Genomic DNA, 26863 nt, shown 5'->3' with positions numbered 1-26863 from the left:
TAAGGATTTAGTATCAAGATGGGGCGCCTGGGTGGCTCAGTGGGTTAAGCCTCTGCCTTCGGCTCAGGTCATGATCTCAGGGTCCCGGGATCTAGCCCTGCATCAGGGTCCCTGCTCAGCAGGGAGCCTGCTTCCCTTCCTCTTCTTGCTGCCTGCTTCTCTGCCTACTTGTGATCTCTGTCTGTCAAATAAATAAATAAACTCTTAAAAAAAAGAATTTAGTATCAGGAATATATCAATAACTCTTGTAACTCAGTAATACAATGACAATCCAATTGAAAACTGAACAAAGTATCTGAATAGACATATCTCCAAAGAAGAAAAATAAATGATTGATAAGTATGTAAAACATACTGAATCTCATTAGTCATTAGAGGATACAAATCAAAGTCACAGTGAAATACTATTTCACACTCACTACAAATGGCTGTAATCAGAAACATGAACAATGACAAATGTTGGAGGGGAAGTGGGAGAAGCAAGACCCCTCAGGCATTGCTGCTAGGATTATAAAATGGTGCAGCCACTTGGGGAAAGCAGTTTGGTGGTGCCTTGAAAACCTCAACAGTTACCACATGACCTAGCAATTCCACTTCTAGGCCTATAGCAAGAGAACTGAAAACACTGATTCTCATAAAAACTTGTACATGACTAGTTCATAGCAGTATCATTCATAATAGCCAAAAAGCAGAAACAGCTTGCATATTCATCACTGTTGAATGGGCAAACAAAATATGGTGATTCCCTTCAATGGACTATTACTCAGCTACAAAAAGGAACATGGTACTAATGCATGCTACAACAAGGATAAACCTTGCAAACATTATGCTAAGTAAAATAAACCAGACACATGTTATATATATATACACATGCACGTATGTAATATGATGCCATTTATATGAAATGTCAAAAATAAGTAAATCCATAAAGGCAGACATTGGATAGTTGGCTGCCAGTGGTGAGAAGGAGTGGGATGGAGAGTAATTGCTAGTGTATTTGAGATTTCCTTTTGGTAATGAAGATGTTCTGGATGTATGTGGTGGTGGTGACTGTACAACCTTGGGAAGACACTTAAATCACTGAACTGTATCCTTTAAAAGAGTGAATTTTATGCTATGTGAATTGCATCTCCATTTAAAAACATCAATTGACTTCTTGGTCTAGTAACTTAGGTGTTCTTGTGAGGGTAATATGTCTTTTTCACTTGCTGCTTTTAATATGCAGTCTGATGTACTTAGGAGGGTATATCTCTTAATTTAACCTGCTTGGAATTTATTGGTCTTTTGCAGTTTGCGGATTGGAGTCTTTCATCAATTCTGGAGCCATTATTCTTCAAAAATTGCCTCTCCTTCATAATATCCCTTTTCTGCTCTTGGGACTCCAGTTAGTCTCATCAGATCTTTTTACTCTTTTTCCCCATACCTATTAACTTCTTTTTCATATTTTCATCTCTCTGTCTCCCTTTGCTGATTACTAGTTTTTTTTTCAGATTTGTTTTTCAGTTCTTTCTTGAGCTATGCCTAACCAACTATTAAATCATCAGTTGTCTAATTTATTATTATCATCCAGGTAATGGTAATTTTGTCTAAATGAGGCCATATTGTGCTTTTGAATGCTCAAGTGGGCATTCCCTCTCCCCCCCAGTAAGCAACTGAGCTTGAAATAGGCAGTTTGCCCATCTGTCCCCTGTTGAGAAACAGGTGAATGTTTTCATGTTTGCACTTGAGCGAAAACTCACCGCCAAGTATGAGTAAATGGCAAACACTAGCTGAAGACAGTACTACCCAGGGGGAGATTTGCAAGTTTATCTCTCCTGGAGCTATCTGTCTGCATTTCAAAGGGTTGTAAATAGGTGGAGACCTTCTTCTCTTCCCAGAGAGGATTTGTTTACCTTAGAGAGGAAAGGTCTGTTTCCTTCTCCTGCAGAGGAGCAGGCGGCTGCTGTGTGCCAGTTTCTGCATATATGGGGGCTCCTAATTCCAGGGTTCCCCTCCTGAAGGACTCCTCTGTACATTAAGGGTGGACATCTGCTCTTATCACATTGCTGCTCAGAGGGAAAATGGAGCCTGGGGGACCCACACTGTTATTGCTGTAAGTAAATAATTGCTCTGATCCCTGATCCAGAAACCTGGTGTTTGCTGTTAAGATAAAATAACTAGAACTTCCCATCCCCTGCATGTGTAGGAGGTGAAAGGCTGGTTTATTTGATGGTCACTCTTACATTAAAGGTATAGACCTTTGAAGTTCCAGCTTTGTGCAGGGACTCTCCTATTATACTCAGCAGTTTGGGCTCTTTTGCCTTTTCCCCTGGTCCTGTGAGATTGTGAAAGGGGAACTCTAGGTCACCAGAATTGGTGTCTTTGCTCATGATGAAAAACACTTAATGGCTTAAATTTAAGTTTGGGTTCCTAATAATCCCTTTGTCTTTGTTAGTTAGTTGGAGTTTGTTTTCGTTTGTTGCTGTGTAATTGAAGCACCATAAACTGTACATAGTTGATCAATTGTAGCAGGATACATTCATTAAATCATACTTGTAAGTAAGATAATAAACATTTCCATCACCCCAAGTATCCTCTTACCTGGTCACTACACACCCCTTCCTCCATCATCATCCCTGAGAAACTACTTTCTTTTTTCTTTTCTTTTCTTTTTTTTTTTTTTTTTTTTTTTTTGAAAGTTCTATTTATTTATTTGACAGAGAGAGAGAGAGAGAGAGAAAGAGTGAGTCAGAGAGCAGAAGCCTGGGGGAGCAGTATTGGGAGAGCAGGCTTCCTGACAAATAGGAAGCCCTAGGAGGGACTTGATCCCAGGACCATGGGGATCATGACCTGAGCCTATGGCAGATGCTTAAGTGACTGGGCCACCCAGGCTCCCCACAAAACTACTTTCTATCACTATACTACTAACCGACTTAATTCCCATCACTATAGATTCATTTGTAGTTTCTAGAACTTTACAGAAATGAAATCATGCAGTATGTACTCTGTATTGCCTGAACTTCTTTCACTCAGCATAATGGTGTTGAGATAAATCTATTTTTTGTGTGTATCGGTAGTTTGTTCCTCATTATTTACTTTGGTTTTGGACTCTAAGTATTCTCTACTCTCCAGTCCATGGTTGCGCTTAATTAAAAAAAAAATTTTTTTTTTTAATCCAGACATTTTCAATTTCTTTTTGCAGGAGGGTCAGTCATCTAGTTTGCATACTGCCGGAAACAGAAATTTCATCTTAGTGTCCTGCTGCAAGAGGACGTGTCTTCTGAGACCTCTTGGTAGGTGTTGGTGGGGAAGTGAATAGGTCATGCTTAATAGAGCTACTCCAGGGTCCCTACGTCCCTAAGAATGTTATTTCTTTTGGTACATTGTACCAATGCATTTTGGCATCTCAGCTTCGTTTAGGTAGCAGAAAGTGTAGGGCTTTCTTTAGAGAGCTACAGGGCTGTTTGAGGCAGGCTTTAGCTTCCTCCCAAATTTCTATAAGCCCTTTATACTTTGATGTGGACAGTTGGTATTTTTCCAATATTATGGGAAGTGCCAGGCAAATTCACTTTGCCATGTACCCTTCCTCTTCCAGTTTGATTACATTTCATAATTTCCTCTCACATTGACACTCTAAATTACAATAATATGTAGGAGAAAGCTAAGGCACCATTTAAACAAAAAATCATCAGAAAGCACTGGCAGCTCCAGTGCAGTAGAGTGGATACACAGGGCATTGCTAGGAGATCACAGTCCTGGGGTTGAACTGATGCACTGTATCTGCACCACCTTGTGACCTATGTAAACAGGTAAAATGTAGTTAAAATGTAGCACTGTGGCAGCCCAGGGGTGAGAAAAGCATTCAAAGGGCATCTTACATCAAACTGTCTTCTATTCTTTGTGTGTTTCACAGAACCTAGCCCAGCTTAGCTGATAGTAATTGCTTAAGAAAAAATTAAATTGGGTGACCTATTCCTTCAAGCACTGGAGAAACCCTCCTTCTTTAGGGTTGAGGTATGGGCTTGTTTGCAGATATTTGTTAAATGTTTGCCAAATTCAATCCAGTTTAATTTCCTTGTTCTGTAAGAGTGGGTTAGTATAAAAATGGCCATCCTGAAGGCCAGGAAGCCATTTTACTGAGCGTCCCTAACTAGTCCACACTGCGCGCATAACTTGAGATAAGAGAAAGTAGCTAAAACTTGGAAAAACAACTTAATCATGTACCACCGGGGCGTTAGGTGGTGGTGCCATAGGGACCAAATGTTAAAAACAAATAGTTAACTTGCAGAGATCACAATCCTGCAAGACAGGACTCTCCCTTGGTTTGCAAATGTCCTGGTGATTTACAACAGAAAGGGCTATCTCTTCAATGGCCCAATTTCCAGAGACAAATGGCTCAGTTCCTCAAGGCATAAGGTTGCACCGTAAAACTCAAGGAGGCTGAGGCAGAAGGAAATGTAAATAAAGTTAAATTTCTTCTAAACCTAAATATCACTTAACCTCCAGAATGGCTCCAGGGTGACCCCGGGGTGGCAAAAGGTTAAACAAAGTTAAACTGTCAAAGTGGGGTGCAAGATATGTATGTAGCCATGGAGAACTGCCTTGAAAATGCTATATAAACCCTTGGCTTTGAGTGCTCGGGGTCCTTTTTGAAACCTGCTGCGCCGGATGGATACTTGGACTCCAGCTAGCTGGAAATAAACTTCGCTGTGTGACTGCAAGAGGACGTGTCTTCTGAGACCTCGAGAGTGTTCTCTGTCTAATTGAGGGGTGGTCGACTCTATACCCTAACAGTTCAGCATGGGCCAGAGGTGGTTTATTAATATGGATATCATAGAAAGAATGAACTTGGTGTCTGACAATCTAAGTTCATATACTAGCTCTGTCACTTACTGTGTGGACAGGTCCCTTCAGAGCAGAGGAAAGAAATGTCTCAGTTTCTTCTCTTTAAATGGGGATGGGGGATTGTCAGCCTGCCCTGATTACCTTGCTACTTGACCAATCATTTCAATCAACAAATGAAAAACTAGAGAAGTATGAAAAGTATAGAGTGGTAAAACAGTCTAAGGAATTATAATATTATGTTTGCTGTTGATAAAAACACTAATAATTTATTTTCCCATTTGAATGGTGCTTTAACAGAGGAAACCTAGGCAGGAAAATCTATTGCTTTTGCAAGAATCTACAGGGCACATTCAGGAGGCATGTCTGAGTCATGGCCTTGCTTTTTTCTGTACAACTTCATGACAGATTAGAAAAGACCTTAAATTAGATGAGGAAAAAAAATTACGAAATACTAACCTCATGGCTCAGACACTTCAAAGGAGGGTTTGCATGGGCTTCCTCAGTGCCCAGAGCTGTCTTAAGCTCCTTAAGACAGAGGACACAGGCTATTTAGAGCCAGGAAGCTACAAACGCAAGCAACCACCTCATCCTGACTCACAGAGCTGATTTTCCACTCAACAGCCACTCTCCCATCCTCCTGGAAAACAGGCCTTGCATTTTATTCTGGTGTTTAATACCTTCCTCACATGACTCAGAAGGAAACTCCCAATTAAAGTCAGTCTTGGTGGTTTCATTTCCCTCTAAATATATATTTATTGAGCACCTACTATGTGTTAGGCACGGCTCCAAAGTCTGAGGAATGTCAGTGAACAAAACGCAGTTCCATCCCTCAGTCTAGAGGGGAGATAGATAGCAAACAAATAAAAATATATAATGTTATGTCATATGGAAAGAAGTGCTTTAAACAGAAGAAAGAGAATGAGGGCTCAAAGAGAATGATGGGGGTATGATTTTAGGTAAAGTGGTCTGAGAAGAACTGTCCAAGAAGATAACACTTCAGCAGAGACCTAAAGACAGGTAAAAAATAGTAATTATAAGTACATCTCAGTGTATCAGTACCTGAAGCACTTTTAGAATAGGTACACCTTCTGTTAAAGCTTTTTACTAATATAGGCATTCCTCATTTTATTGTGTTTTGCTTTATTACACTTCACAGATACTGTGTTATTCACAAATTGAAGGTTTGGGGCAACCTGGCAATGAGCAACTCCGTTGGCGCCGTTTTTCCAACTGCATTTGCTCACTTCATGTCGCTGCGTCACATTTGGTAATTCGCACAATATTTTAAACTTTTTCATTATCATTATATTTGTTTTGATGATCTGTGATCAGTGATCATTTATGTGACTATTTTAATTGTTTTGGGGTGCCATGAATCACGTGATATAAGACAGTGAGCTTAATGGATAAATATATGTGTGTTCTGACTGCTCCACCAACCAGCCGACCCCTATCTTTCTCCCTCTCCTCGGGTTTCTCTGTTCCTTGAGACCCAACAGTATTGAAATTAGGTCAGTGAATAACCCTGCAAGTTCTCTAAGTGTTCGGGTGGAAGGAAGAGTCTCATATCTCTCACTTTAAATCAAAAGCTAGACATTATGAAGCTTAGTGAGGAGGGCATGTCAAAAGATAGGCTAAAAGCTAGGCTTCTTGTAAGTTAGCCAGGTTGTGAATGCAAAGGAAAAGTTCTTAAAGGAAATTAAAAGTGCTACTCTAGTGAACATATGAGTGATAAAGTGAAACAGTCTTATTGCTGGTATGGAGGAAGTTTTCTTGGTCTACCTACAAGATCCAACCAGCCCCAACATTCCCTTCCACCAAAGTCTACTCCAGAGCAAGGCCCTAACTTCCTTCATTCAGTGGAGGCTGAGGTGAGGAAACTGTAAAAGAAAAATTTGAAGTCAGCGAAGGTTGGTTCATGAGACTTAAGGAAGAAAGCCATTTCTAGAACATAAAAGTACAAGGTGAAGCAGCAAGATCCTAGTGTAGAAGCTGCAGCAAGTTATCCAGAAGATCTGGGTAAGAAAATGAAGGTGGCTACAGCAAAACAATATATTTTCAGTGTAGACAGAATAGACTTCTATTGGAAGAAGATATCACTCGGGACTTTCAGAGAAAGAAGGGAGAAGTCAATGCCTGGCTGCAGAGCTTGTTATTAACTAACACAGCTGGTAACTTTAAGTGGACACCAATGCTCACCATTCAGAAAATCCCAGGGCTCTTAAGAATTATGCAAAATCTACTCTTCCTGTGCTCTGTCAGTGGAACAACAGAGCCTGGATGACAGCACATCTGTTTACAAAATAATTTACTGAGTATTTTAAGCTCATGGTTGAAACCTACTGCTCAGAAGAAAAGATTCCTTTCAAAATCTGACTGCTCATTGACAATGCACCTGGTCTCCCAGGATCTCTGATGGAGATGTACAATGAGATTAATGCTGTTTTCATGTTTGTTAACACCTCAACCATTTGGCCGTCCATAGATCAAGGAGTAATTTTGACTTTCAAGTCTTAGTATTTAAGAAATATATTTCATAAATGTAGGAGTGCTGATAACACTGACTCCATCTTTGGCCTCCATTTTGTTCTTGCCCCTGTGGTGATTTTCCTTAGGGCTCTCTTCCAGGACCCATAGAACTCAATTCCTGCCCTGACCAGAATGCAGGAAGGTTTGTTCTGATCTTAAAGTGGTGCACAGAAGGCTCGCTCTATTTTAAATAACTAGTAGAGATGAGAGCCTCTAACTCACAGGTGGTGCTGCTTTAGATAACTACCCTGTGACTGTACTACCATGCCCTTTGCTCTCTAGAAGCTGGGGATGAAGACCCAGACTTGGTGGAGAATAGCTTTGTGGTGCCTGGATCATATGTCCTTCTCATTCCCCCATCAGTAAGTTACCCTGAATAAAACTTGGTGTAAATGATAATGGATATGAAGTGACTTGCTTCACTTTTCTGTGTCAAAGTGCCTTCTCGGTCTGGGGGATAATTTATTGACCCTCCTCTACTTTCTAACAAGTGGCTAGCCAGTCAGGAGCAGACTGAAAACAAACCAAGGATGGGTTAAAAGGCCAGGTGTGGGGTGGTGGAGAGCCCATTGTCCATGCCTGGGGGACCTGGGGGAGAAGCCTCATTGTATGGGGGTGGGAAGCCTTGCTCTCCAGAGGGGGAAATCCAGGTTATCCAGCAGCCTTCATGTGGGGAGACTTGGCCAGATTTTATGAGTGGCTCAAACCAGTGCATGAGTACAGTGACACCCCCAAAATTGCTGAGGGATTGTTAGAGACCCTTTCTGAAATGATGGGGAAAGGAAATGGAGAAGAGAAAGTGAACTAGCTGTTGAGCAGTGGCTTGGTCATTGATCTTTGTGTTAGGGGACACCATGAAAAGGGAATTATGAAGCCTAGGTACACCTTTTCTGAAGAGAGAACTATTTCCTGTGCTGTGTAGGAGGGATGGTGTAGACTGGAGGATGTGGGGGTATGGAGGAGACCACCACTGGTGAGAAGAGTACTAGCTGCCACAAACAGCTGTGGCCTGAGCCTCATCTAGAAGAGAGAGGTGCTTTATGCAGTTTACTTATCCAAGTGGTAATGGAGTGTCAGACACAGGAGCACTATTGTAGCATCTCAGACACTTCAGTGAAGTTAAGAACAGGCAAAATTGGCCTGCCTGGTGGGGCATGTGTTCTGGTAGCAAGGGGCTGACTCTATGCTAGTGAATAAGGGAAGTGTGTGTGTAAGAAGTTGGGAAGTACTTTGAGGAAGGTGACCCAGAGTATTTTGTAACAAACCCACAAGCAGTCCTGGGGAATCCACCAAATAGGGAAGCACTGAAGCCATTAAGGAGAAGACTCATTGTGGGAAGGGGTCTTATAGACACAGTTAAATGTTTCTTATAGGAAGAAAAATGCAAGACATGCTGAGAGAAACGTACTTTCTCTCTCATGGAACACGTCTAGGTAGCAGATGGAGGAAGTGGTTATCAGCTCAACACAAAGAACAACTGATTGCTGAAAGAGTAGACCTTACATATTCACACACACACACACGCACACAAGTAACTAACATGATGCAGGTGTTAACTAATGGTGGTAACCATTTGCAGTATATAAATATATGAAATCAAAAGGTTAAAACTTATAAAACTTAAATTTATAGAATGTTATACATAAATTATATTTCAATAAAACTGGAAAAGCTTCTGAAAAAGAAAAGGGTGGTTGGTTATGAGTAAGGAGAGAATTGGAACAGACTGGAGAAGCATTGGCTTTGGAAAAAGCCTATGTTCCTTTAAGATGGATGGCATGTCCAAAAGAATCCAACAACAGGAGGAAGGCTTATTACAGTGTGTGACTGGCAAAGATACATGGGCACAGACTAGTGTGCACTAAAGTGAGAACTATTCTATCTGAAGAGAATTGGGCCCCTAAAGCATGGGATACCTGGCTAATGGCTCCTCTGATGAGGACAACAATACAATGGAGGAGGAAAATGACTTACAGGCATGCCCTCTGAGTCAAACAAAGACCCATAAGTATGGGGATGACCAAGAAGAAATTCCCATTAGTCAGGGAATATGCTACCACTTAATTAGTGGAATAAGCAGCTGCTTTAAGCAAAAGGGCCAAAATGGGGTGACTTCTTGGTGTTACAATTTTGGGTACTGGGGGAAATGGTATGCTGCATGGGTTTGAGATGTCAAAAATGGCCTTAGTCACTGCTCATCCTGCCTTGTGACAAGGATGATGTGCCACAGGCATGGGTGAGAATCTTGGGTGCTTAGCTAATTTGATTAGATAAATGCTAGCATTAGGATAACCTGGCCTAATGAATGGAATTTTCCCTCTGCTCTTGGACTCTTGACCTCTATGAAAGAACAACAAGAAATTATAAGTGAACTGGGAGTGAAACATGCCATTTTTGCTCAGCATTTTAGAGGCCCAGACAAAGAATTATTTTCCCTGGTATGAAAGACTGTATCTCAGAGTCAACCCTAGGGGCATGGTATGGGACTTTAGTATCTGTTCTTAACCCCTCTGGTTCATTGACCCATTGATACAGTAGCTGTGATGGTGGCTGACTTAAATAAAACTGAAAGAATCTGTCATAAGGGAAATAGGTGGAAAAACAGATAAGGAATATACTGCTGATGTTAAAATGGCAAAAGGGGGCCCATCGAGGTCTCACGTAATTGTGGCAAGATTTAATATTATCTGGGACCCTCAGAGAAAATATAGATCACCCAGTATGGTCTTGCTAAGCCTATGGAAGGTGTTCTGAAAAGGAAGGCTCATAAAAGCAAGGTGTGTCACTGAGTGCCCCTCTGCTAACAGGAATTTCAAGGGTAGATACCCCCAACTCCTAGAGATCAAGGGTTATGCCAATGGCCAAAGTTGCCCTGTAGTGCATGTAAGAGGCACCATCTTGAATTAACCATTTATTGGTCTTTCAGTAACAGACTATATTAGCTCTAATAGACACTGAAACTGAATGCACACCTATCTATGGAAACCACTCAAGATTTTGCGGAGAAATGAAGCCTGCTGATTATTATGAGGGACAGTTTGTCAAGGTCAAACCAGTCTCTCGCTACAGACTGGAGGCCTCCCCTTCCTCTTGCTGTTTCTAGAGCTTATCTCTTCCATCCTGGAATATATTTTTTGGCATAGATGTTCTACAGAGTCTAGATTTAATTACAATGACAGGTGAATTCAGTTTGCATATCTGAGTAGTGAGACCTGTTGTCATAGGTCCTGTAAAATGGGAACCTATAAAGCTGCCAAATCCCCAGAGAACAGTAAATTCCAAACAGTATTAGCTACCAGGGACATGATGAGATTACTGCCATCATTAAAGAATTAGGAATGCAGGGGTCATCAGGCCTACTGAAAGCCCATTCAGTAATCCAGTTTGGCCAGTAAAGAAATCTAATAGTACTGGCAAATGACAATAGATTACGGGGAACTCAACAAAGTTACTCGCCCATCCATACCCAGGTGCCTAGTATAGCCTTCTCAGAGAAAATCACAGCATCCTTCTTTGGTGCTCCATCTTGTTCCATGCATTGACCTCCCTCAGGGCTATAGGTTGCAGCCCCATAAGGGTTAATGTATGCCCTGACCAAAATGCAGGCTTGTTCTGATCATCCCTAAGTGGTACACAGAATAAGTGACTAGTAGAGATGAGATCCTCTGGCACACAGATGGTACCATGTTAGATAAACACTCTGTGACTTTACCACCATGCCCTTCGCTCTATGAAAGCTGGAGACTTGGTAGAGAAGAGGGAGTGAATAATAGCTGCACAGTGCCTGGAATGCCCACCTGATTCCCGCCCCCATCAGTAAGTTATGCTGAATAAAACTCACTTTTCAGTCTCAAAGTACCTTCTCAGTTTGGAGGATACTTTACTGACCCTCCTTTAACCTTCTAACACAGAAGGATCTAGCTGCCATAGGTAGTGACCCTACTGATGGATCTGGGCAAAGTGAATTGAAAACCTTCTGGAAAGCACTCATTATTCTAGATGCTATTAAGAACATTTATTTTTCATGGGAAGAGATTAAAATATCAAAATCAACAGTTTGGAAGTTGATTCCAGCCCTTATCCTCCATCCCTCACTTTGAGGGATTCAAGACTTCAGCGAAGGAAGTAACTCACATGGTGGAAATAGCAAGCAAATGAGAATTAGCAGTGGAGGGGCGCCTGGGTGGCTCAGTGGGTTAAGCCGCTGCCTTTGGCTCAGATCATGATCTCAGGGTCCTGGGATCGAGTCCCGCATAGGGCTCTCTGCTCAGCAGGGGGCCTGCTTCCCTTCCCCTCTCTCTGCCTGCCTCTCTGCCTACTTGTGATCTCTCTCTGTCAAATAAATAAATAAAATCTTTAAAAAAAAAAAAAAAAGAGAGAGAGAATTAGCAGTGGAGCCCGAAGATGTGACTGAATTGCTGCAAGCCCGTGATCAGACTTGACCAGGTGAAGAGTTGCTTCTTACGGATGAGCAAAGTGATTTCTTGAGCTAGAACCTATTCCCGGTGATGATACTGTGAAGATTGTTGAAATGACAACAAAGGATTTAGAATATCACATAAAGTTAGTTAATAAAGCAATGGAAGGGTCTGAGAGGATTGACCCCAGTTGTGAAAGAAGTTTTACTTTGGGCAAAATGCTAGCAAACAGCATCGCATGTTACTGAGAAGTCATTGTGATTACCACAGTCCACCCTTCCCATAGATGAAGGATGAGCACGTAGAGCTTCAGTCAGCCACCAGCCAATGGCTGGTTTCCCACTGCCTCACAAGTCACCTGAGTGCTGTGGTCATGTTCTTCTGCTCAGGTCCTATCATAAAACCAACTGTAGGGACAGGACAGCATAAGCTAAAGGAAGTTTATTATTTCAAGTTTCTTTAAAGGAAGAGATTCTACAGGCAGTTTTCACAGATACTACTTCTAGAGGGATGGGGATGCACACCCACCATCTCATGGCCAACGTGGATTGTGTAATTTGGATGGTCACCCCCAGTGGTTTTGTTTAGGGATAACCATATGACTTGGTTCTGACCAATGAGAAGCAAACAGGTCTTCTAGAGGTATTTGGTCATAAGAGTAAGCACATATCTGAAAGGCTACAGAGTATGTGATTCTAATCATAGGACAGTTGGAAAAGGCAAAATTATGGAGACTGAAAAGATCAGAAGTTTGCGGGGTTTGGGAGAAGGCAGGGATGTGTAAGTGGAACACAAGATTTTTAGGCCAGTGAAATCACCCTGTATGATACTACATTGGGGAATACACATCATATGTGTATCCAAACCCATAGAATATACAGCATGAGAGTGAACCCTGATGGAAGCTGTGGACTTTGGATGATAATACGTGTCAGTGTATGATTGCCAGTTGTAACAAATGTACACTCTGGGGTGGGGTGTTGTCAAGGAGGAGTCTGTGTAACAGGATAAAGAGTTACACGGGAACTTGGTGCTTTCCACTCAACTTTGCTATAACCTGATATTTCTTGAAAATTAGTCCACTAAAAGTAAAAAGGAAGAGACACACATATGAATAGAAACAGTACCTCTTCCTCCATTAAGCCTTGTTGTGGTAGCAAGCCATCTTTGGAAACCCTACAAGGACAGCCAGGTAAGGATGGATAAATAGGAAGTTAGAAGAACCTTAAGTGGTTAAGTTTCTGGATTAACCACCCTAATGCCACACTAAATTTCCCTACAATTTAAGCCTATATGGATTTTCTGTAAGTTCATATTAATATAAAACTAATTAATATGAATGTAGTTAGACCCAGAGTGAGAGGAAATGAAGGGCCAGTGGCTGGGAAAAGCCAGAGTACAAACCAGCCTTCAGGTGACCTTGCTTCTGGTCACTGGCACTCTGGGTGATGTCTTCAGGGCCACACTTTCTTCCCAATATCCCTCTACTCCAGAGGAAGCCAAGATGAGTCTTGGGCCCTTTGGAGTCACTGTTCCTCTGTTCCCAGGAAGACACTCACTCTCTGATTTTGTTTAAAGTCTCCAGAGGGCAGAATCCTAAAGACCTAAAAGGGAAATCATCTCAGGCAACGTTGTGCCTCCTGATGGCCAGCACCCCCACTACACATTTCTTTACATGGGCTCTCACATGGTAAGTGCATATGGCACTTGCCCACACTTAGACCCCCATAGAACCCCATGTAGAATCACATAGGTATATCTATTGGACAAATATTGTGTTAGGTGCTGTTATAGCTCCATAATTTGAGGACGAAATGAATAAGCAGAAAAGTTATAACCTTCCTTTTATTCTTAAAATTGCTTTCTATCTCTCATTAATTAATTAATTAATTCATTCATTCTTAAAAACAAAAAAGGGCTCAGAAGAGCCTAAGAAAAAGTCTTTGTAAGAGACCCATGTACCCAGTGCATGTACTTACCAAAGACTGAAAAATAAGTTTTTTTTCCCTTCAAGAGACAGCGGCTAATAAGAAAAAAGATTGCCATTTCATAAAAATAACTTAAAGTCTTAAAGGTCAAGTTTTAAAAATGATAAGATTAACAAAGTTAAGTCAGTTTATTTTGTTTGTTTCTTTTTACTTCAGACCTTCTCAGGATTTCTTTCTTACTGTTGTGAATCTCTGGTGAAGTGAATATGGTCTCACGAATATGAAGATGTCCGCATCTAATCTCCAGAATCTATAAACAGGTTTTCTTATACAACAAAAGAGACTTTGCAAAGGTGATAAAATTAAGGATCTTGAGATGGGGAGATTATCCTAGGTTATCTGGGTGGATCAATTGACCTAGTTAATAAGACTAGGAAAGCAACAGTTAGAGTCAGAAGGCCCTGTGACAACAGAAACATAGATTAGAGACAGCCACTTGGAGAATGGAGGAAAGAGCATGTCCATGAATATGGACAGCCTCCTAGAAGAGGAAAAGCAAGGAAATGGATTCCCCCTGAGAACCACCAGAAGGAATCAGTCCTGCTGATACCTAGGCTTTACCCCACTAAAGCTGGTTTCAGATTTCTAGTCTCCAGAACCTGTAAGAGAATAAAACTTTATTGCTTTAGGTCACCAAGTGTGTAGTAATTTATTATAGCAGTGGTAAAACACCAATGACCAAGGAGAGAGAATATAGTGAGTAATGTTTCCCAAATGCTGATAGAGTATTCCTCTTTGGAAGGATGCCCTGCAGGATCAGGATGCTCTGACCACTTCTGGAAATGCTTCATTGAATGTGCTTCTGGAATCAATAACCCATCTTGTGGGGACCAGTGAAACCCTCTCCAAGTATGACACAAGTGCAGGACATCGTTCGACAATTGATCATTCGATGATCACAATCATCATTCAACAATTCTGCTCATCAGACCTGGTAAGTGAGAAAGTGGAGTTTCCAGCCCTAGTTAGCCCATACTTAACTCTACTGTCCCCTCAGCCTCACTAAGCCAAGGCAGTCCCTGACTACCTTAGTTACATGAGTTCCTAATGAAGGTTACAGAGGGTCCTTCAAGTTCCAAAGCCCTGTAGTCTCTAGCCCAAGGGGAAGCTCATGCCAGAGACTAATAGGCTTGCAACATTAGGACCAAACAACAGTAGAAGCAGCTGAAATGGTGACATCTCCACAAGAGGCATGAGGGAAGGCGCCACAGTATGGTGGAAAGAGCACTGGCTGTGATGGGGGTGGCCAGAATGTTTAGATACAGCTTCAGGTATGGTGTTTATAGCACTTTTTAGGTATTACAAGCTGCAGCTATGTGATTTGGGAAGTTACTTCTCAGACTATTTCTTCTCTTGTATGAGAATGTACCCATTGTTCTATGGGTTTGATGTTCTGGTGAGGAAACAACTGTAAAAGGCTTCTGAAAACCAAAAACTTAAATAGTATTGTTTTCCTTTTTAATGACAAACTTTTCTATATAAAGATTGTGACCATTTGGAAGGCACTCGCCCCCAAGGAAAGGAAAAGTACAAACAATTCTATAATTAGTCACAGGTTGAGTTGAGCCCCAAACAACCACAGTGCTGTGGTTGAAACCACAGTGGAAACCATTCGTGGGAGAAAACTTCAGGCATTGTGGACATGTTCCTTTCCAGATCCTGTACAGCATGGCTAACAACCAAGGAAAGGAGATCTACAGCTGTTCCAAATGTGGGGCTCTCCACTTCCATTTTAAAAACAAAATCCTCACTTTCTTCCTCTCCCCCGAACCAGAGACATCCTTATTTGTGACTGGTGCACCCATATGCATGAGCCAGCCTCCACTCCAGCCACCCACTCAATTCCAATGACATTTTCTTCACACCACCTGAAGTACCCACTCCTTGTCCTGTTCCTTGTCATTACCAGAGAACAAACCACTTCTAACCCCCAAATTCCAAGGAGCCCTTCTTCCACTGTACCACTGCCTTTTCGGTCCATTTTCTCTGATAACCCTATGTCTACAGTTCTGAGTCTTCATGGTACCTCTAATCCATCAACTCTTGTGGCATTTCTTTCTTCTGTGGCTTAGCTCAGAGGCCATTTTTATCACCACTCCCTTGCAAACATCTGAACACCCTTGCCCGACTCCTTCTGTGGTATTTTCCTACCCTCTTGGGACCAGAGTACTTGCCCCATCTGCCTTTCCTGTCCTGCTGATGCTTAGCTGGGACACTCCAGGACAGCTCATCTCTGCTTATGGCTGGAACCTGCTGTGGATTAATTTCAAAGGTTCAGGGTGAAGCCAGCAAAGTTTGAGCTTCAGGGCTTGCCTTGTATAACACCTTGTATAACACTTTAAGATGACATTTTGAGGTTTCTTAAAGAAGTACCCCCAAATTATATAAGCTCTTCAGGTCTTCTTAAGATTAAGTCCACCCCTGCCAAGTGTTGATTATTTTGAATATAACCCCTGACCATCCCTCAAGCAGGTAGCAGTTACTTTAGAATAGATGTATGACTCCTACCCAAGGCTGGAATGATCTGGTCCCTGCCCATTTCTGCTCACCTGCCATGGTCCTCTTCACTCTACCCTCCAGCCACATTGATTTTCCTCCACTTCCCAGATCATGCCAAGTTTGATGCCTCCATGTCCTTCACACGTCCTGTCCCCTCTATTTGAAATGCTCTTTTGTCACCCACCAGGCCTCTGCCCCTGACCATCCTCACTAAAGCAGATGCCTGCCTCCCATCCCTCAATCTCTCTCCAACCCCTCATAACACTGCAGAGTTAAGATTCTTCTATTTTTCTTTTAACTTTTGTCCATATCCTTCAGACAGCTATAATCCCTGCAAGTAGAGGGATGGGAAAAAAACATGATGGGATCTATATATTCACTATTGTGTCCCCAGTGCCTACACAAAAATATTTTGAGTGAATTATGAATGACACAGACTCTGTGGGATTGTTAATGAGGGTGTACAGCTCAAGGGAAGGTCTGTTGTGACCAGTTATGCTTCCCTCAAATTTTCCTTGCTTCCTTGCTTCCTTTGTGGTTAAATGTTGAGCTGGTCTCCCAGGCACATGGCCTATGGCAGGCTCCTTTTCTGGATTCCTGGAAAACCCTAAATGTTTCCAAGCCTCTGCAGGAAAGCATGAGAGTTTCATGGTGCTCTTGGCAAGCCACAGTACTCCATTGATTCCTTTGCTAGAGCAAATTGAGACCTCTCTTTTGTCCCCTGGATGCCTCCCTCTCCACCTGCAACTTTTCTTGTTCCCTCCATTTCTCCAGCCTCTCAGGCCCTAACAATTGTCCCTATATCAGAGGATAGACCAGGGAAAGACATCTCTGGCATGACAACTGCAAGGTATACCACTTTAGGAAGTTGGAGATTATTGAACACAGCATGCAAAATTATATAAGTGTTCATGCATATGCATGTAAATGTTAATCATGTAAAATTTATGTTCCGATGACCTGGGGCTGGTAACCTTAATCAGGGGTTCCCTGAGGGAGGTAATTCTGACAACTTGCCTGGGACTTGAGGGATTCTAGGTGTGTTTGTGAAGAAACTATTTTGCAAGAGCAGGTGCTTTTCATTCCCACCATCAATTACGGTTTAACATCTCCCAAGCCCTTTTCATAAACAGGGCACTCCTAGGCACTATTAACCTGCTTTTGCCTGCCTCCTCTCATTACTTCCTTTTGTACAGTGTACATTTTTTATACACTTTAATATGCATTAATTCATTCCCTTCTCAGGCCAACTCTGCAGTGAGGGAGAGTGTGTATTAATATGCTGCTTTTACAGATAAGGAAACGGGACATTTAGAAGCTACAAGGAAGCATATGACAAACACCAAAACATCTGCCTAGTCCTGGTTGGACCTTATATGCCCAATGATATGTTGGAGAAAGTAGCTCAGGATAGAGGGGAAGGCCAGGCCTGGCATTCTAAACATCATCTCTGATCCCAGCTAGTCTCCAAAATAGCTTGTGATACTTGACCTCCCATCAGCTGCTTGTGTCGCTGATTGCTAAAGTGAAGCCATTGGACTAATAACAGTTTTTAAAAAAATTATTATTTCTTTTCAGTGTTCCAGAATTCATTGTTTATGCACCACACCCAGTGCCATGCCCTCCATAATACCCACCACCAGACTCACTTCCCACCCACCTCCCCTCCAAAACCTTCAGTTTGTTTCTCAGAGTCCACAGTTTCTCATGGTTCATCTCCCCCTCCAATTTCCCCCAACTCCCTTCTCCTCTCCATCTCCCTATGTCTTCTGTGTTATTTCTTATGTTCCACAAGTAAGCAGAAGCATATATGACAATTCACTCTCTGTGCTTGACTTATTTCACCTAGCATAATCTCTTCCATTCCCGTCCATGTTGATACAAAAGTTGGGTATTCATCCTTTCTGATGGAGGCATAATACTCCATAGTGTATATATATATGGACTATATCTTCTTTATCCATTCATCCGTTGAAGGGCATCCTGGTTCTTTCCACAGTTTGATGACTGTGGCCTTTGCTGCTATGAACATTGTGGTACAGATGGCCCTTCTTTTCACTACACCTGTATCTTTGTGGTAAATACCCAATAGTGTAATTGCAGGGTTTTAGGGAAGGTCTGTTTTTAATTTCTTAAGGAATCTCCCACACTGTTTTCCAAAGTGGCTGCACCAACTTGCATTCCCACCAACAATGTAAGAGGGTTCCCCTTTCTCCACATCTTCTCTAACACATGTTGTTTACTGTCTTGTTAATTTTGGCCATTCTGATGTAAGGTGTATTGTAATGGCCATTCTGGTATAAGGTGTTATCTCATTGTGATTTTTGGATGCCAAGATTCTCAACAAGATCCTAGCTAATAGTTTCCAATAGAACATTAAAAAGATTACCCACCATGACCAGGTGGGATTTGTCCATGGGATGCAGGGGTGGTTCAACATTCACAAATTAATCAGTGTGATAGGACAAATCAATAAGAGAAGAGAGAAGAATCACATGGTCCTCTTAATTGATGCAGAAAAAGCATTTGACAAGATACAGCATCTGTTCCTGATTAAATGATTCAAAGTATACGGATAGAGGGAACATTTCTCAACTTCATAAAAGCTATCTATGAAAACTCTTCGCCACTCTTGTTCAACGTAGTACTAGAAGTCTTAGCAACAACAATTAGACAACAAAAAGAAACAAAAGGTATTCAGATTGTCAATGAAGAAGTCAAACTCTCTCTCTTCACAGATGGCATGATACCTTATATGGAATACCCAAACTATACCCCCAAGCTACTAAAATTCATACAGCAATTTAGTAATGTGGCAGGATACAAAATCAATGACAGAAATCAGTTGCTTTCTTTTACACTAACAATGAAAATACAGAAAGAGAAATTAGAGAATCACTTGCATTTACTATAGCACCAAGAACCATAAGATAGCTGGGAATAAACCTAACCAAAGAGATAAAGGATCTGTACTCAAGGAACTACAGAACACTCATGAAAGAAATTGAAGAAGACACAAAAAGATGGAAGACCATTCCATGCTCATTGGTCAGAAGAATAAATATTGTTAAAAATGTCTATATTACCTAGAGCAATCTGTACTTTCAATGCCATTCTAATCAAAATTCCACCAGCATTTTTCAAAGAGCTGGAACAAACAATCCTAAGATTGGTATGGAACCAGAAGAGACCTGGAATTGCTAAGGAAATGTTGAAAAAGAAAAAGCTGGGGGCATCATGTTGCCTGATTTTAAGCTTTACAACAAAGCTATGATCACCAAGACAGCATGGTACTAGCACAAAAACAGACACATAGACGAGTGGAACAGAGTAGGGAGCCCAGAAATGGATCCTCAACTCTATGGTCAAATAATCTTTGACAAAGCAGGAGAAGATATACAGTGGAAAAAAGTCTCTTCAATAAATGGTGCTGTAAAAACTGGATAGCTATGTATAAAAGAAGGAAACTTGACCATTCTCTTACACCATACACAAAGATAAACTTGAAATGGATAAAAGACCTCAGTGTGAGTCAGGAATCCATCAGAATGCAAGAGGAGAACATAGGCAATAATCTCTTCGACATCAGCCATAGCAACTTCTTTCAAGGTATGTCTCCAAAGGCAAAGGAAACAAAAGTGAAAATGAATTTTGGGGATTTAATCAAGATCAAAACCTTCTGCACAGCAAAGGAAAGAGTCAACAAAACAAAGAGGCAACCCACGGAATGGGAGAAGATATTCGCAAATGACAATACAGACAAAGGGCTGATACCCAGGATCTATAAAGAACTCCCCAAACTCAGGGCGCCTGGGTGGCTCAGTGGGTTGGGCCGCTGCCTTCGGCTCAGGTCATGATCTCAGAGTCCTGAGATCCTGCATCGGGCTCTCTGCTCAGCAGGGAGCCTGCTTCCCTTCCTCTCTCTCTGCCTGCCTCTCTGCCTACTTGTGATCTCTCTCTGTAAAATAAATAAATAAAATCTTAAAAAAAAAAAAAAAAAAGAACTCCCCAAACTCAACACACACAGAACAGATAATCATGTCAAAAAATGGGCAGCAGACATGAACAGACATGAACTTCTCCAATGAAGACATACAAATGGCTAACACACATGAAAAAGTGTTCATCATCACTAGCCATCAGGGAGATTCAAATCAAAACCGCATTGAGATACCACCTAATAGTGGTTTTTTGTTTGGGCTCCCCATGAGGATCATCTGGGGAGCTTTTAAAAATTCCCATGCCCAAACTCTATCCCAGATCAATTAAATCTGATCTCTTGGGCTGGGATACTTAGATCCACCCATATTTGCTTATGTTCCCCTGGCTATTCAAAAATGAAGCTAATGTTTAGAACACTGGCTCCGAACTGAATGATCCTTTGGATTTTTCAATACACTGTAAACTTCCATCTAAAAATAGCTTGTAGACTCTGACCAATATAAACGTTCGCTGACTGAACTGTCCCCAAAGAAACCCATTTAACATTGCTTAACCAAACTTCTCCCAGTCATATGTGACCACAAAAGCCATTCCTCATGTGATAATTTCTAATGCCTTGTTAATATCCTACAGCACTAATGTACTCTGGAAAACCTTCCATTCAGGGTCCATCTTAAAAAAGAAAATAAAAAAAAAGAAAAAGAAATTCAGGGGAGTCTGATTCTCTTAGCTGTTTGGGACTATAGATGCATGCCTTAGCAAACACTCTCCCACAGGCTGCTGGCACATCCTCAGAGGGAAGGATGGCTGCTTCTACTCCTCTTGTGTTTGGGTTCAGTTCTATAATTAGCATCCCTGTCAGCATGTTCTGTGGGTAGACTAAGAAGAGAGACTCTTCCAGAAATGTTTCATGTGTTTTAGATGTTTTAAAGAGCCAACCATGAAGGCAAAACCATTAAAGTATAAAATAAAGGGGCGCCTGGGTGGCTCAGTAGGTTGGACATCTGCCTTCCGCTCAGGTCATGATCCCAGGGTCCTTGGATGGAGCCCCATGTTGGGCTCCCTGCTCAGTGGGGAGCCTGCTTTTCCCTCTCCGTCTTCCTACTGCTCCCCCTGCTTGTGTTCTCTGTCAAATAAATAAAAGCTTTTGAAAATAAAAAAAAAGTATAGAATAAAATATAGCAGAATACATAAAGGCCCTAATGCAAAAGCAAGAAAGGCAAGATAAATACATTTGAATACATCAGACTTTGAAATGGCAGAAGACCCCACAGGCTAAAAAGAAAAATGTAGACTGAGAGGGAGTATCTGTAGCATACATAACAACTCAGAACCATGTGGAATATGTAAAGAAGCCTTCGAAGTCAATAAATAGACCAAATAGGAATAAATGAAGACATGAGCAGGTAATCTTCAAAAGAAGGACAAATAGCCAATGTGAAAAAAAGTAAGATCTCATAGATAATCAAGGGAAAACAGACTAAAATAATAATAAGACCTTGTTTTTCACACATGAGATTGACACAGGATGTAAAAAGATTGCTAACAGGTTCTCTTGAGAAATAGTGTGCAAAGGCAAACTCTCACATACTGTTGTTGAGGAAACAAATCAAAAAGGCCATTTTGAAGGACAGTCTGGAGTAGGTAATAAATTTTTTAAAAATTCACATTCCCTCTCACCCAGCAATTCCACTTCTTGGTCACTACTCTGAAGAATGACTTGCAAGTACACAGGAAGACAGATGCAGCTTTGTCAATGCAAAATAATGCAAAAAACCCCCAAAAAACTGGGCACAGTCTTGCCACCGAATGTCTGTATGTAAATGTGAAGAGACAATTCTAGAATTCCAGTGAACTGGTATGTGGTGGTCAAAGTGGACTGCTTTATCTACATTGTTTCATTTTTTTTCCTTTTTGGAGAGGGGATAAAATTGTCTTAGTAACCTTGCCTAACTCATAAAGTTCTAAGTATTAAATGAGTGGATAGATAGAAGCATTCAGTGTTTGTCCAATAGGCAAACGATGTCATTGTTAGCAACAGAGAACCGCACTCAACAGCTTCCCGTACCCTAGGAATGTCTTCTGGCCTCTGCTCAGCCATGGTTGTGGAAGGCCTTCTGTCACCAACCCTGGATTTTGGGGAGGCCTATCTGTAATGTCCCTTCCTCCTCCATTCACACAGTGATCCCTGAGTCTGACCTTCACCTTTCACAGTGACTGTGCGGGTGTTTGCTGAAGCCTCTGAGGCTGACTTTGTGTTACGGGAAATGTGAAGACATCACTAAAGGTGCTTGCTGACTCCTGGGTCATGTCTCCAAGAATGCTCATTTTCCCCTTCTCCAGGGAACAGTCCAGGCCCTGCCAGATGTGGGATGCGGGCATTAGAAGGTGAAGAGGAAAAGAGTGAAGGGGTATCATGTTTTTGTTTCAGACAAATTCTTAAGACTTTAGAGACAACCTTCTCAGCTTCTCTAAAATGCATGGATATTTAGCCCTGGAAGCATTTACCCAGCAACCAAAAGAAAATGTTTTTCCAATAAATGAATTATTTCTCACAGCACTCATGAAGCAGTGAGGGAGGGTGGGCAGGGACTCATTTTAGAGCGTGGTGAGTCAGCGCCACCCCAAGAAGGAAATGACATGGAAGCCTCAGTGGTGACTGGTTGCTGGGGGGATTTGGGGGCACAGAGAGACAGGCCCTAGGAACTGTGTAGTGTCCTACTGGACATCTGTTTGTTTGTTTTTCTCTCCAGTTGCTTCCTCAGACATATTTTCTTTCTTCCTTTCTTTTTTTTTTTTTTTAGCTTTAGCTTTGCAAGAAACCCAGACCTTTTGGGTTAACCCTATCAGCCTTTCCTCCCTGCTCACTTGAAAAACCTACTGAACTTCCTTTACCCAGAGTGCCATTTGGGCCTGCACGAGGCTTTGATCTCCGCTCACCTCCTTCTGAATATGATGTAGCAGACATCTCTTCCATCAGCCCCTGAGGGAGGTTTTACCCAGAGATTTGGTCCTATTTCCTGCTTTTCTCCTTTTCCTCTCTATTAAGGAATCTCTGCAGGCTCAAATTTTCATTTTTATTCGTATATAAATGGCTTTAGATATTCCTTGCAGACTCTGCAAGCCTGACACCGGGTAGTGACTTCCAGAGCTCTCATTCTCCATCTCCATCTGGCTGGATTTCTGCTGAAGTCCCAGCCAGCCTCTGGACACCAGAGTGTCAAGGAGTCTCCTCCTTATTTCTTTTCATCCATAGACCTCTCACCAGGTCTAATTCTAGTCCCACCTCTTCTTTAAAAAAAAAAAAGCCTTTTAGGATGTCCCCAGCTAGATGGGATTTCCCCCTCATCTCAATCCTTACGGCATGTAACGTCTGTACCCCTCAAACACACCATCATTTACGTAGTCTGTGAAGAATTATGGGGAACATAGAAGGTGCCAACAGATGAAGCTGTATGCATGTGTATGCATGTGTACAGAGAAGCATCTCTACCTTCTAGGTGAATTACTAAGCAACAGGAAGGCAGAGATAAAAAAAAACAACATGTCCTCTTGGGGTACCTGGCTGGCTCAGTTGGTTGAGCCTCAGACTCAGCCGTTTGTTTCATTGGCTCAGGTGATGGTCTCATGCATCATGGGATAGAGCCCCACTTTGGGCTCCTTACTTATCACATAGTCTGCTTGAAGATTCTCTCTTTGTGCCTCTCTCTCTCTCTGCACCCCCCAATAAATAAATAAATCTTTAAAGAAAAATGTCCCCTCTTCACAGGCTTTTATGGTCACAAATTTAGCCACATTTTCTCCCTGTATACAAAGCCCTGATTCAATTGGATGGTTGGAAGTGTTACCATTGGTTCTTTTGGGGTCAGTTACACCTAATCCCTCAATTATTCAGTGTGACTCAGGATCTTTGATGAAACAATATGTATATAATACTTGAATCAGGACCATTTTTAGATTAATTCTTTGAAATAGTTCTATGGCATAATTTCCTTTTGGTTTATTTCCCCACTTTTTTTTTTTTATTACTATAGGAAATACCAGATACACAAGGCAAATAACCACAAAATTATGCAAAAATATATATTTAAAAGAAAATGCTACGTAACATACATATCTCATGTTAAATATACAGACTGCATAAACACTGAGAACCCTGGGGTGAACCCAGTTTCTAAAACCTGCTCACTTTGCTGCCACACTGCTACCCTAACACTCATAACAGACCATTTCTAAAACCTCAGATTTCCAATGTTAGCTGTCCTACCACTACTATATTTGTTTATTTTGATTTTATTTGTTTGATTTTGATTTGTTGATGTGTTAAGTTTGAATCTGCTCAGGAAGGAACTATCTCAGATTCTTTGTTGCCCTTGTCCACAAGAGGTTTCATATATTCAGGCTGAGCGGAAAATGCTTCCTGAGTTTAGAAGTGCTATCTGTACCACCTAGATGTGATTGGATACTTTTCAGGCTCTTTTCCTTTCGTTCAGAACTCTCAAACCTGTGTTTGGTTTTTTTCCTTGTTTATTTGTTGTTTAATGTGTTTCACTGGCTGGAACTCTCCCATCTTTCTTCCTTTTTAACTACGTTATACTCTCTTTTTTTTTTCCTTTGCTTGCTCCTGTAAGAGTCATTTTAGGTTCCCCTTCGACCATTCCCCTCATTCAGTCAATTTTAAAAAGGTTTCTCTCTACACGTAGCATTCATATAGATGTCTTCCTTCCGCTTAAATCACTTGTTGTGAACATCTTGTATTACTCTGTCTCCCAGAATAGCTGGAGTCCAGATTGATATATCTTTCTCACACCTGCAAATGACCTTGAGGATCCCTAGGGCCTATATCACAGCACATAGGTGGTGATCTGGGAGGTCTGGTTCACTAGCGAGTCTTCCATAATTCTTTTCCTCTGAGATATGGGCACTTCAAGCCAAATGGGGAAATAGTATTCACCTACAAAGTAGCTCTGTTCTTTTTCCAGTCCCCTTCTCAGGTCTTAGACAAAAGTTTCTGGTGCAGTGGGTAGAACCAACAGAAGTGTGAATAGGATTTCCCCTACTGTTATTTCTTTTCCAATAATGATCTTGTGTCCCCCCACCCAAACATTTCTTTTTCAACAGCCTCTCCTCTTAAAACTAAGCGCCTTCCATGAGGATCCTGAACTGATGGACAAGACCTCACATGGACTCATCTCTGCCATCAATACGTTTAAATAGCCATCTCCCGCCCAGTACAGGACTCTTAAAGGAAGTTCACCATATTTCACCTGTGCTAAGTATCTCACCCAGTACAATTATCAGGGGATCTCAGATGTAGAATCTTTTTTAGATCTGCCTTTTTCCCCTTATAGATGGAGGTATTATAGAATAGTGATTAAGAGGATGGACTTAAGAGCCCAGATACCTGCGCTCGCATTTCAACTCAGCCTTGAGCAAGTTTCTTTAACCTCTCTAAGTACCAATTTCTATATTTGTGGAATGGGGGGATGATAATATCTACCTCATAATGTTATGGGACTATCAAAATTGCCCATAAGCTGGATCATAAAGCAAGGCTCAACTGATTTTGAAGTATTGAAATTCTTTAAAGTATGACCTCTGCAAGTAAGATAGAAGTTAATGATAAAGTACTAGAAAGTTCCCAGAGGCTCAGAAGTTAATAATCTGTGGCTCTAATAACGTATTCAAGTTTTGTCTACTTGATTTTCCTACATGCATTTGTATACCTCAAAGCTGCCAAGCAGAGAAGCTGACTCAGTCTAACCTCTCTGATGCCTCCCTGAGCCATCCCACACAGAAAACTGGGTGATACAGGACACTCACAATCTTGGGCTTGGTCTTCCTTTCTCACATGGGAGCATATATTCACGCCACACAGGAGAGTGTCACCCCCCCTCTCAGTATACACATTTATATACACAATTAGGTGAATTTCCTATAATTTTCCAGATTCCAAAAGAGAAGATTTGTAAGCAAAGCATAGTTTAGCCAGTTCATGGTTTTCTCTTCAGTAGCTATAGGAATCACAAGAGGGCAAAACTGAAGATTAAAGACACTCTTTCTCCCATTGGCTGTTTTCTCCTGCTTTGTCGAACAAGGAATCATGGAACATCACATCCAAAACTAATGGTGTACTGTATGGTGACTAATGTAACAGAATTCAAATAAAGAAAGAGAGAAAGAAAGAAAGACACTATTTCTGAGTAGAACTCACAGGTTGGAGGCCTTACGGGTCAGGAAGGTGCTAGCTGACTGACTGGTGTGAACTGGAGGACTGTGCAAATTTTTCCAGCTTGCTTAACAATTTGCGTTTGGCTGGGACCAGGACATTTTGTATTCGCACCCATGCCCAACATTTCCTTCAGTATGTATGCTAATGATATATCTCCTAGGAAACGTGAGGGATTAATGATAAAAATGTGAATCATCCTCCAGGGTTATGAATTAACCAATCCTATTCTGCTCAACAAACATTTATAGAGCAACTATGTTTAGTTACACGGTGGGGTAGGGCAACAGTGCCATTCAGTGCAAACATCCAGATGGACTTATTAGAGGAAAAGCATTGATTCTCAGATCAGTTTCACATACAGGCTGGTCTAAGAAATGAACAATAGATGTAGGGCTGGAAGTTTTATATTCTGGTCCAAGCTCTAACAATTTT

The 26863-nt window shown here is 41.4% G+C and overlaps 1 long non-coding RNA gene across 1 annotated transcript; it reads left to right on the top strand.

The window, feature by feature from the left end:
• The first annotated feature begins 1805 nt into the window (after positions 1 to 1805).
• On the top strand, positions 1806 to 25592 carry LOC132001895 (uncharacterized). Its single transcript, XR_009399710.1, has 5 exons — positions 1806 to 2091; positions 3181 to 3271; positions 5980 to 6090; positions 14501 to 14692; positions 25321 to 25592. It is a non-coding gene; the product is annotated as an uncharacterized LOC132001895 (long non-coding RNA).
• Positions 25593 to 26863: the final 1271 nt, after the last annotated feature.

Source organism: Mustela nigripes, chromosome 14, assembly GCF_022355385.1.
Source record: "Mustela nigripes isolate SB6536 chromosome 14, MUSNIG.SB6536, whole genome shotgun sequence".
Taxonomy (NCBI): Eukaryota; Metazoa; Chordata; class Mammalia; order Carnivora; family Mustelidae; genus Mustela; species Mustela nigripes.
Note: the sequence above shows the minus strand (reverse complement) of the source record. Positions and strands in the feature narration are given on the sequence as shown.